Source organism: Arvicanthis niloticus, chromosome 3 (genome assembly GCF_011762505.2).
Source record: "Arvicanthis niloticus isolate mArvNil1 chromosome 3, mArvNil1.pat.X, whole genome shotgun sequence".
Lineage (NCBI taxonomy): Eukaryota > Metazoa > Chordata > Mammalia > Rodentia > Muridae > Arvicanthis > Arvicanthis niloticus.
The window spans coordinates 4,170,326-4,182,852 of record NC_047660.1 but is presented as its reverse complement, the minus strand read 5'-3'; the positions used below and the strand labels follow the sequence as shown (position 1 = coordinate 4,182,852).

The window sequence follows — 12,527 nt, the reverse complement described above, 5'->3', positions numbered from 1 at the left end:
GGATTATAAGCAAGTCGGGGCCCTGGCTTTGCCTGCTGCTGCTCCTCTTGCCTCTCTTAGGCTGAGGCTAGAGTCGCTGTCTTTCCTCTCCCCCAGCCACATGGGATCTCCTGCCAGCACCTTTCGGCCTTTCTCCAGTTCTTCCGGATAGACTCTCATAGGGCTCCCTCATCCCTTGGTCTGCTTTCATTGCACTGAAGGGTTTTTATCGTGATTTATTACTTCGCTTCTCTGTTTGACAACCCTCCCCCCAAAACCATCTGTCTCTTTGTAGCAGACTGGTGACATACATACAGATGAATCATGCACACATATGCACACAGCACACACGTGCACACTCCATGCCCCTTTGATGAACATCACGACATGTGAATCTGTTTGTGCTCTAAGTGACACTTAAGAGCAGGCGGGTGCACTGATTGCATCTTGCTGGCGTCTTGTTTTTGTGTGTGTCTCCGGGTTCCCTCCCCAGAGGCAGCAGCAGCACCAGCTCAAGTTCACCTTCTCCTGTTACTGATTTCTTCGTTTCCTTCCCTTACGTGCCATTCTGGTTTGTTTGGGGTAATTTAGATTTCAAGCCATTCTTCTCTTGTTAGAGTCTATAATGCTTCTTCTAAATTGAAAATTTTTTTCCTTCAGGGAGCCAAGAACTCTGATGCTTCTGAATTTACATCTGGGTAGCAGATTTGCTCTGAAGTTGGACTACTGGAAACAAATTCAATGTTTCAGAAATGTTACAAAGAGTTACATTCTTCTGGTCTCATCCATCCAGATCCTCTTTGGGGACAGATGGTCTGCCCGTAAGTGTAATCAGGAAGGTTCAGAAACATGACAGAATGTTTATCTCTCTTAAGATTTTTCTTGTTGGTTTGGCTTCTGAGAAATCTCTCTCTCTCTCTCTCTCTCTCTCTCTCTCTCTCTCTCTCTCTCCTCTCTCCTCTCTCCTCTCTCTTCTCTCTCTCATTCCAACAAAAAAAATAATGTGTCAAAAGTCTACTACATTGTCTTTCATTACAAACACACATTTATTGTTTTCTATATGAATAATGAGAGGCTAAACTTTACCATCTTCAGAAAATAAAAACTTGAGTTCTTTCTCTTGCAAAAACAACAACACATTTTGTTCTCGGCAAATAGAAATAGAAAAGCTATAGGTTCTCTGCAAAGAGACAATTGCATGAGAATAACCAAAGGAAAAATCACTGGATCCAGAGCTGGTCTCAGAATTGTCCTTTGTACCTGTCCAACCTCTGATATTTCAATAACAGCCTCAGCTGCAGTCCCTTGAGCATGCTTGGGGAATGGCATTTAATAAGATGCTCCAGCACATGATGTGTGTTCAGTAATTTAACAAGGCAGGAGCATCTGAAATGCAAATCCATCTGAAACTATCCTCATGCCAGTAGAGAAATGGCCCCCCAAACCAACTGTGGTGGTTCCTTTTCAGGAAGCTGCACTTACTTAGAAGAGAGAATGTTAGAATTCTTTCTATCCACGCTATTCCAAGCATCTTTCATTTAAAAGTAGCATCCATATTTTTGCCTCTTGTCTTGAAATACACCATGGCTGTGGTTTGGTGGGGAGCATCTGCGACCAGCACCAGAAATGCTTGCACAGACCCCGCCATAAGCATCTCTTACTCTATAGGATCCTTTTAGGTGGTTCAACGTACTTCCAGCTCCAGGCCAGGGAAAGACTTCCGAGATGACACAAGGACCCACTCACGTTCTTGGTGATCTGAGTCACGCCTGTGGAAAGCTGAAGTCCTCCATTACTATGGCCTGCAGAGCTGTTTGTCCTGGAGACAGATGGAGACTGAAGCAGAATGAGCTGGCTGAGACCAGGCTGGCTGGAGTGTGCTCACCTTTTCTCTTTGAGATTTACATCCTCAGAGTGTCAAGTCTCTGAAAACAGGGCACTGCGAATGTTTTCTAGGGCAGGAGTTTGTTCTTATTAAACAGAAAAGGAAAGGCTAGCAATTTTATCTACAACATTGACTGTAAACCAGAGAGAGAGAGAGAGAGAGAGAGAGAGAGAGAGAGAGAGAGAGAGAGAGAGAGAGAGTAGGAAGAATAGCAAAACAAAGCCCCAAGGGATACTAGCTTTCTTATTTAATGAAAATGTGTGCATATTATAGCCACATGTAATTATTGCTAATGGTATATAAAACAGGAGAAAGTGGCTGCTTTAATAGGAAAGTTTAGTGAACAATGGGATAATGATGTTACTTAGTTTTCACTAATAAATACATATTGCATCATTTCTACAAATAGTGGAACATGGCTTCTCTTAGATGATGCCCTCACCCTGATGCTTTCTGGGTGTGGAGCTTAGTGTAAATGTTTTCACCTGTTATATGTTCTTGGAAACCTAGATTTGACAAAGCTAGACTGACCACACACACCAGTTCTCCCATCTAGACAGCCCACCTTCATTCCAGAGTCCCCTTGCAATATTTAAACAGCAGAGCCAGCTTAGCATGGCTCACACACGTATCATCTGTATTTCCTCTGTGCTTTCCATTTTCCTGATCATTCCTTCCAAGCCTGAACACTTCTGCTTCCTGTCCTCATCTCAAGTCAACAACCAGAAGGAACATACCTCAGAGAAATGTCACCGGCTGACCTGAGGAGAAATCAAAGGTGTGTGTCACGGTCCAAGCGACAGGACTGGCATGAAGCTTTATCAACCACAGTTTTGTTTCTTTATTGTAGAGATCTTTCTGGTTTTCTTTGAGAAGAGTTACAGCTGTTCTGAGAAAGTGATGACGAAGTAGCTGATTTTGTCTTTTGGTCTTTCTGGTTTCCAAAGAAGTGCCAGTTACATCAGGACCAAGGGTTCTTCCCTTTTAGCTATTCACCTGGCCTAAGTTCATGCTGTCCGTGAATCTTGCAATGCAGTGTTAGTATGTAACAGTCTAAAAGTGGTGCTGTCTCTCCACTGCAAGTCACATGACAGACTCTGTCAAGGGTCTTTCCTGTCATCAACACCTACAGGGCTCCTTCCTGCCCATGAGCCAATGACTTGAAGCAAGGAGGAAAGCCATGCAAAGATACACATGGCTTTGGGTTTACTAGTCACTGGTACTGGAGAAGTCAATAATAATCATATTCAAATAAATGACATTGGCGTTCTGTGTCTTGCAGATAATATGGTACTGCTAAGATTTGCCATTACCCTAACAAATTTTTTAAAAATAATTTTACAACATATCTATTTGCTAGGATCATTCTAATCATGGTTTACATTGAGTAACTCCTTCAATGCTTTAGTCTTGTTTATCCTCTCTCTGATGGGAATGGTTTTAACCTGACATGGTTATAAGAGGGCTAGTGATGGCTCGGTGGGCAGGAAGAGGGTGTGATCGATTATTAGCAGGGAGCCATGTATGGTTGGGGAAAAGAGAGTGTTAATCAAGCGAGCCCCAGGCAGACTGGGGTTCACACCCACTGCTGGGAAACAGCGCTGACCAGGACTGTATCCTTCCATGAAGGAAGCTTGAGAGGGATCATTAGACTGGGGTCCTATTGCTCTTCTCCTCGTTTACAGACGAGCTTATTGAGCTTATGGAGCTTATTGAGCTTATTGAGCTCCCACATACTATTTAACTTGGAAAAAGAAAAGTATCTGGAACTTGACTATCATCCTCCAAAAGTTGCTGATTGAAAGGTTGGTTTCCAATCCATGGCTTTACCAGGAGGAGGCAGAGCCTGGTGTAAGAAAGCCTTGTGCTAGTAGACACACCCTTAAAGAGAAAAATTCCAGCCCCAACATCTTTTACTCTTCGCCTTCTGGTGAGGCTTCAATCTCCCCCTGCTCCTGCCTTCATGTCCTGTGCTTCCACAGGCCCAAAGCATAGCGATCACGAACCAGAATAAACCTTTCTTTCTTTTAAGTTCATTGTCTTCAGTATTGTGTTATGGTAACCAAAGCTGTCTAGGTCCCACTTAAAAAGGCAAAACGGCTTCTGATGACAATGCCTGTCCACTGTGAGCAGAATGGCACCCGTTCCTCTGGTACTCCGTCTCGGCACTGAGTGTGAAATGCTGACTCAGCATGCATCAGCGTGACAGTTCATAAATGTGACTTACACATAAAAATCAGACACAGAAACGCTCTTACCTGACCGGTCATCTGACTGGTGGGCTTTCACGCTGGTTACTGGGGAGTGAAAGAGCTGTCGAGAAAATTCTAGAAAGAAGTGTTTTTATACCCGTGAGGATGATGGTGACAGAGGTATAGACTTTGTAGGAGGACATTTTCCTGTTCAGACTCCAAAGCTCTGTTCTAGCATCTGCAGAACAGGGAAGGCTAGCTAGCCTTGCCTTCTAATCAGCAACAGTAGCTGCCCAGAATGTTCCGAATGTGGCTTTTCTGAGGCACAATGGCCAGTCACCCAATGATCAAGGCGTGGTTGACACTGGTGGTTGAGGTGGGTAAGAACAAAATGTCACACCGGCCAGATGTGGTGATGAATTCCTGTAATCCCAGAACCTGAAGGCTAGAGGACCACCACCAGCTTGGGATCAATGTAGACTAGCAGGCAATAAGTAGCCGGGCAACCTGGGCTATAAGACTGTATCTCCTCCAACCAAGAACAAGAAACACTCAGAAAAGTGATGGGAATCAGACTGCTTTAGGAAGTGAATGAGATGCGCTTATCCGAATAGGAGCAGAGACAAGAGCTGCATCTGGGGATTATCTACTATAGTCCACGCTTCTGTTGGTGTCTGGGGAAGCGGGCAAGATGCGGGGAGCATGCGCAGTGCTCAAGGTGCGGTGCATGGGCCCTCTTCGCTACTTTACACTACCCCAGCCTCCGATACAGAGAAGAAATGTTTTCCATATGTGGATTGGTGAGATTTCTAAATTCGAAATGTATGGAGACAATTTGAGCTGGCTTATAGAAGGCGTGTTCTCTTGGCAGTTGTCCCTAACTCTATTTTCATAACCGTTTCTCCCCACCCAGCACTGTAACTGTGGGTGAGCGTAAAGTACCAGCCAAGCAGCAGCTAGCGAATGGCTCCACTTCTACAATATGGGATGATTTCCACCCCCACTGGCTAAATAAAGAAACGTTCACATTTACCTGATTCTTCAGTTTACAAATGAAATAGTCCATGTTCCGGTTATTTCTCAGGTTATTTAGAAGCCAGAAGATGCTTGGCACTGAAAAAAAAACCGATCACGGAATCTATGAGGACTAGCTTTCTTTACTCTTGGTGTTCAGGATAGATATGTATAGCCTTACAACCAACATCCATTTAGGAAGCAAGCAAGGATGGCATTGAGCTAGCACAGTGGAACAGAAATGACACCAATCTTGGTTTACCCAGTGTCTCTGCAGCATGCTTCTGATGGAGATAGGAAAAACTCATGAGTTGGAAACAAGAAAGATGCTTGGGGTATGATAAAGGGTAAAAGTGGATGAGTTGGGGCATTAAGAATCAGTAATGTAAGACCAACACCTCCTGCAGGCAGGAGGGACAGGGAAGGCTAAGCACCCCTGTCTCTAGACCACGAAGAGAGAAGACAAGAAATTGCAACAAAGTCTGCCCTAGGTCTCGGTCTGTTTAAGTTGAACTGCCAATGTCCAGACTTGACCTTGGGAAGCACAGGAGTCCACAGGGCTAAGAACTTGTCGAGAAAGGAGACCTGGAGTCATTGGCTTCCCAAGAGTCAAGGAATGACAAAGCAAGTTCAACTCTGACAGATAAGTGTTAGGTTGAGATTCTGGAAAGAAGATTTCAAAATAGAATTGAGCCCAAATACAGGACTTGAGAATTCCCAGACAGAGAGGGAACCCTGTGTCCTTCGTAGAGGAAGTTCTGCCTCTGTAACCTGGAGAGAAACAGCACTGTATTAGTGGCCTGTGGCTCCAAATCAGAAAAACTTAAAAACTACGGAACGGCCCATGGTCCACTGCTAATTTTCATTACAGCTTGAACCAAACCCACAGAGAACATAAAGCTTAGGTCTGTAGTCCTGATGGGCCAGGTCTGGCCGGCATAACAAGTGCACCCGTCTGGTGCTGGAGGGAGTACCTGCATACAGAAGCCTGAGGGAAGTCTCAGCACCTTCTGCTCAGTTTTGCAAGGATCCTAAAAGTGTTCTGAAATTTTTCTTTAAGACAAAGGCTAACAGCCCATGGTCCTAGAGACTATGACATGGCCTCATGTAACAGTTGGATTGATATTGCCCACTTTGGTACAAATTTCAAAAAACTTGTGTGCTAAGATATATATGCCTATCGGTTTCAGAGTTATCGAGTATTGATCAGAGGAGGTGATGCGATCCAAAATGGTATTTGCTAGTAGTGATTAGTATTGTTGAAAGCAAAAAGGAAATGGGTTTATTAGTTCCTTACTTGGTACAGGTGTAGACGAATATGCATTAACATATACTTTGAATACACAGAGACAGACAGACAGAGACAGAGACAAAGAGAAGAGAGAGAACATTCTTGTTTTAAATTAAAAATGCCTAGACAAGAGCAGAGCCTCCAGCACAACTGTGGGCTTGGGGACTTTCCACACAATATGCTTGGTGGATGTGTGTGGATTTGATGAGACATACTGATACGGAGCCAAGATCCACTGTCACTGTGACTGTTTATCTTGAAGATACAGTGCTTTGCCAGTGAACTCTGTGGGTGCGAAGCGAGGGGGGAGAGAGTGACGGGATAGCATTCCAGCCTGGCAGGCACCGAGGAGACAACACTGTTTCCTAAGGCACCATCTCATTAGTGATTGGATGAGGATCTGCTCGTGCTTGGATGGACGGCTAGTGCCTTACCATAAGTGAAGCATTCCTGGAGATGAATCCATCTGCCTTCTTGTATGCCATGTATGCTTAGTAAATATTTAATGTCAACACTGCATCCTCCTTGGGCTCGCCAAGTCACTCTCCGCATCTCAGGTGGCAGCTCTCATACCTCTCCAGAAAGGAGACACAGCCCCCTGTGTGGCTGCGTCATCTGCTGCTCCATTGATGTGCCTCTCGAGCTCTCTGCAGCTGGGCATGCCATCCATGGCTACAGTTAACACCTAAAGGCCAATGAGCCAGCAAAAGGACAAAGATCAGCGTCTCCTTTGTCCTTATAGCACCTTTCCTAGATTCTGTCTTGGTACTTCCATTTCCCAGATGATAAGCTTAGAGAAGGTCAGCAGTCCACAGACAAACCATAGGAACAGGTGTGGTGGAGGCTAAGCCTTAACTATGCATACCTTATTCCCAATATCATGGACAGACAACTCACATGTTTCTCCTGTAAAGCAAAGCTTTGTTCCTAATAATGTCATTCATCTTCCTGGCTTCATTCTAAGAGGATAGCTGCTGCTGCTGCTGCTGCTGCTGCTGCTGCTGCTGCTGCTTCCTCTTCTTCTTCTCCTCCTCCTCCTTCTTCTCCTTCTTCTTCTTCTTCTTCTTCTTCTTCTTCTTCTTCTTCTTCTTCTTCTTCTTCTTCTTCTTCTTCATTTTCTTCTTCTTCATTTTCTTCTTCTTCTCCCCATCTCCTGTCTCTGCAGGGGAGTTGTTCTCCCAGAAGTGAAATTAGAAAAATCTGGCAAAGTCATGGGCCTGAAGTATTCTACTGAGTCATTTCCCAGCCCACCAAACACAAAGACATGTGAGAGTCTGGGCCAATAGTTGATTGAGTGTTTTTCTCCGGGTAGCTTACAGCCATGTTGATGCCTAGTGTGACAGAAGTGTAAGTGTCTGTCTGTCTGTCTGTCTGTCTGTCTGTCTGTCTCTCTCTCTCTCTCTCTCTCTCTCTTTCTCTTTCTCTCTCTTTCTCTCTCTCTCTTTCTGTCTTTCTTTCTCTCTCTCTCTGTCTGTCTGTCTGTGTGTGTGTGTGTGTGTGTGTGAGAGAGAGAGAGAGAGAGAGAGAGAGAGAGAGAGAGAGAGAGAGATGGTTGGCAACCTCATAACCAAATATATAGAACTTTTCCAATCCAGACTATGCACCCAGCCATCTCCCACCCCACCACACTGGGTCCACGGGACACGGAATAAAAGGAACTGGCGAGGTGTTTGACTTGCCCAGCATACATTCATGTTAAGTGATTTACCCAGAAATACCATTTGCTCTTTGCAGTTATTCATGCTGTGATGCCTCCTTACCTTTTGGAGCCGCAAACCTAAATTTAACAGCATGCATGGTGTGAACTCTGAGGCTTCGTGAAGCTGGAACAAGATTAGCTATTTCTCAATTGCCAGATGCATTCTAACCAATCTAGAAAGCTCCAGGCAATGGCTCAAATCCCGGCAACCTCCTCGGGTTGCCTTAAGAGTTGGGAAATTTTCCAAGAGAAAATTATACATATTTTACAAAGACCAGTGAATCATCAGGAGTGACAGAATGACCAGGTTTGTAGTAGGTGGCCAAGCCATGAACTTTGTGAGCCACGGTTACATGGCACATGGTGGTGGTATGTGGGCCCGGTTTCTTCCCTTTGGGGTGTTCAGGTATCCATTGCAAGCTGGGCTGGAAAGAAAGGAACTAAGTTTGTCTCAGCAGGGCCAGTTAGTTCTCAGGATCTAGGTCCAGCTGACCGAATGAGTGCTGGGGAAGGAGGCCTTCTCTGAGGTAAATTTTCAGTGTTACAGTTCTTCTTTATGGGGGAATGTGAAACAGTTCTTCTAGACACCTTTCTGTGAAAGAGCAGCCCTCTATATTAGAGGCAACAAGGACTATATAAACCTTGGGGAATAGGTAGGGGTTTTTCAAGGAGAATGTATGTTATTGGCTGGGGCTCAGGTTCTGGGAATGCTTTATTTGCATGAAGAGGCATGCCATGTGCTTAAACATTGGAGCCAAGAGGCTACAAAAGACAGAGGTGGGGGTCATGAAGGTCATGGGGCTAGGTGCCCTCGGATATGCAATTTTCAAGATGAGATTTGGGGGGTTTGGACACGCCTTGACCTTACTTTTGCTCCAGGCCTACTCTTCCCTGCCTCACCTGCCCTACCATGGATCATCATGATGTGGCTTGGTACAGGTACATGTTGCTGTGGTGGTCCAGGAAAGGCTGTGTTTAATGTTGGCTGTGAGGGTGCACTAGGCCTTTGCAGTGGTTTCTGGGTTGGTTCAAAATGGAGATCTGGGTTTTGTTTTCCTTTGTCTAGACAGCTTGAAACACTTTTTACCCTTAAAGTAATATGAGAATATCAATCCTTTATTCAGTTGGATTTTTGGGTCCAAGGTGAATTGAGCCTCTGTTCCCATTCCTTCTCTCTCAAAAGACTACAAAACTATTAGCCCTTAACAAAGAAGAACAGAGCCAAGCCGCAAAGTTAGCGATTGGCTAGACACGTTGTCAGTCACTTGGTCAACAACCGATGATGGCAAGCAGGGTCCCAGCTGTGGCAGCGCTGAGCACTTTCGAAGACCGTATCGAGAGAGAGGACTAAACACATCATCTTTGTTTAATATCTCTTTAAGAGTCCTTAAGCCCCACATGTCTCCTTTGTATAAAATTCCATGATCACATTCGTTTCTTCTCACAGTAAGGGAAGGCTAAAAGTTTATAATTTATTGGCATGGGTAAGAAAAACCTTGTTTGAGCAGAGAGAAACGTGGCACCATGTTCCAAGGGTGCATTGATGATATTTAATGTTCAGCTGATAGGAATGATTATCTCCATCTATAGGCACGTAAGAGCAACACTAACACTAGATTGTGTATATCTATACTTACATCCACATCGTGTCACCTGTATGCATATCTATTCAACTCATCTAGGCTACATTTCTGTTCAAGTAACTTAATAAACTCTTTGGTTCAGCAGCCTGGGTTTCGTCTGGCTTTGGTGCTCTATGTGTGAAGAAGACATGTTTGGTGCTCTATGTGTGATGAAGACATGTCTGCTCTCCTATCCCCAGAAAAACCATGCGTAGCACTACACAGGGCATATGTATACGGAGCTGGGCTGTCATACACAGAACCTGTGAGGAAAGGGACCACAACGGCTGAAGGGCCATGTAAAAGTCGACATTCTGAAGTGTGAGAAACGCTTTGTTTTTAATCCCCTTTCTCTATTTGATGCTTATATTCTAGTAATGATAATAACAACCTTCCAGGAAGCAGAGCAGAGAGTTGTACCCTGGACAATCTGCCAAGATAGTGAACCTGGAAATATTTGTAGTCATGAGAAACTGATACTCTACTTGGAATTGTTTCCAAAAACAAGCCCACTCAACAGAAAGTAACCTCAGACAACTCAAATAAAACAAGACCAGAAAAAGAAAGTTTTCAATATATGAATTGGAAGATGGAAACATTCTAGAAGGAATGGAAAAAACACGGACAGACAAGTCGTGAGGGGAAGAAGTATTTCGAGAGCCTTGGTGTGTAACTCAGTCAGCAGAGCCCATTTCTAACACACACCACCCTGAGTTCCATTCACTGAAACGCATAAGCCAGGCATGGTGGCACAGATCCACTAATGTAGTATACACGAAGGTGACTGAAATATCTGAGTTCAAAGTTATCCTTGGCTACATAATGAGCTCAATACCTGCTGGTATCAGGAGCCTGTGTAGCAGATCGTCTCCGAACCCAGTGACATCACACATAGGCAACAGGGACCTGCGCATCTGTTGCCATGGCAACAGTCATACATTCCCAGAATCCATTTGGCTCACCTCCCACCCTCACCTGCGAGCGGCTACATCACAATCCAAATTTAAGGCAGACCCCTCTGACTCCTCTCTCTCTGTTCCCCTTTCATCTTTGTCATTACCTTTGCCCACCCCCCCCCCCCGGCAATAAACCTCACGTGGAACTGTATTGGCCTGGTGTAGTCTGTCCGGATGTGAGCTGTGATTCTAATACAACAACGCCAGCTTCAGCTACTTCAGACCTGGCCTCAAAATAAAACAAAATAAAGCCAGGCTACTAACTTATTTTTCGAACTTAAGTGATATGAACTCAAGTTAGAGAAAAAAAAAACAAACAAACAGAAAGGGGAAAAATATCTGAGAAATGCCATAAATACAATTTATAAAACTGAAATACATGAGTTTCTTTCTACACTAAAAATACTTCCAAGTAAAAACACAAAGTACAGAAAAGGCCCCTGCCCACACACACCCGCTCCTCTTACATTTCAGAATACTAGCAACAAAAAAAGCTCATGAAGCTTTGAATGTAAAACAGATGATCAATATTCAGGGAACTAGAAAAGCTCTCAATACCTTGCTGGCAAGTGACGATAAATGATCGATACAAACCATCGAATTCTGAACAGGATCTAGTTCCCACTTAGTTTCCTACAGGAAGCCTCAGGGTCACTCATGTGGGAGCCTAACAAGAAGGTGTCAGACATTCAGGGTTCACTACTTTCTCTGTACCTTTTCTCAGGAAGCTGTCAGGAAAAGGAGCCTCGAGAACAAAGGGATTTACTGATTGTTTTAAGTTAATATATCCAGGAAATAAGTAATCACACACAAGGAACAGGCAAGGAAAGTCTCAGAGACGCTGAAGAGGGGTCCAGAACATCTCAGCACTAAATAGATGCAGCATCGACTCCAGGATGGAACATGGAGGAAAAGGACTCTGTGTGTGTGTGTGTGTGTGTGTGTGTGTGTGTGTGTGTGTGTGTGTGTTTATATGTATTTGTCTGTGTCTTTCTATGTATGCACATATGCGTGCATGTGTGTGTATTGCATGTGTGTGTCTGCGGGGATAGTGTGTATGTGTCTGTGTGTCTGTGTCTGTGTGTATGCATATGTTTGTGTCTATGTCACTCTGTGTGTGCACATATATGTGTATGTGTGTATTACATGTGTGTGCATGTGTTTGTATTTATGTACATATCTCTCTGTGTATGCACATATGTGTGCATGTGTGTCTGCATATAGGGGCCATATGTGCTTGTCTGTGTGCGTGTGTGTCTATGTCTATGCGTTTGTGTCTATGTATGTGTCTGTGTCTTTCTGTGTGTGCACATATATGTGCATGTGTGTATTGCATGTGTATGCCTCTGTGGGGGGAGCATGTGTGCTTGTTTGCCTCTCTGTGTGTGTCTGTGTGTATGCATATGTTTGTGTCTATATATATGTGTGTGTGTATCTGTGTCTGTGTGTGCACATATATGATGAGCATGTGTATTTTGCATGTGTATGTGTCTGTGTGGGTGTGTGCTTGTCTGAGTATATGTGTCTTTCTATCTGTTTCTATGTGTGTATGCATGTGTTTGCAACTATATATGTGTGTGTGTGTCTGTCTGTATCTCTGTGTGTGCACATATATGTACATGTGTGTATTGCATGGGTGTATGTCTCTGTGAGGGTGGGTGTGTGTGCTTCTCTCTCTCTCTCTCTCTCTCTCTCTCTCTCTCTCTCTCTCTCTCTCTTTCTCTGTGTGCGTTGTTCTGTGCCTCTCTGTGTTCTAGGAAGGGTAGGAGCCTTAACCACTCATCTGCCATTGAAAACTGAAACTTAGAAAGAGAAACAGCAAACTGACAGAATAACAGAGTACAAACTAGTTATAAGTTGGCATCAGAGAAACAGTTAAGACACTTAGC

At 44.2% G+C, this 12,527-nt stretch overlaps 1 long non-coding RNA gene across 1 annotated transcript; it reads left to right on the top strand.

Annotated features, from left to right (window-relative positions):
- Positions 1–466: 466 nt before the first annotated feature.
- LOC143441652 (uncharacterized) lies at positions 467–4,747 on the top strand. The gene is made up of 3 exons (XR_013109210.1): positions 467–561; positions 640–800; positions 1,648–4,747. It is a non-coding gene; the product is annotated as an uncharacterized LOC143441652 (long non-coding RNA).
- The last annotated feature ends 7,780 nt before the right edge of the window (positions 4,748–12,527 follow it).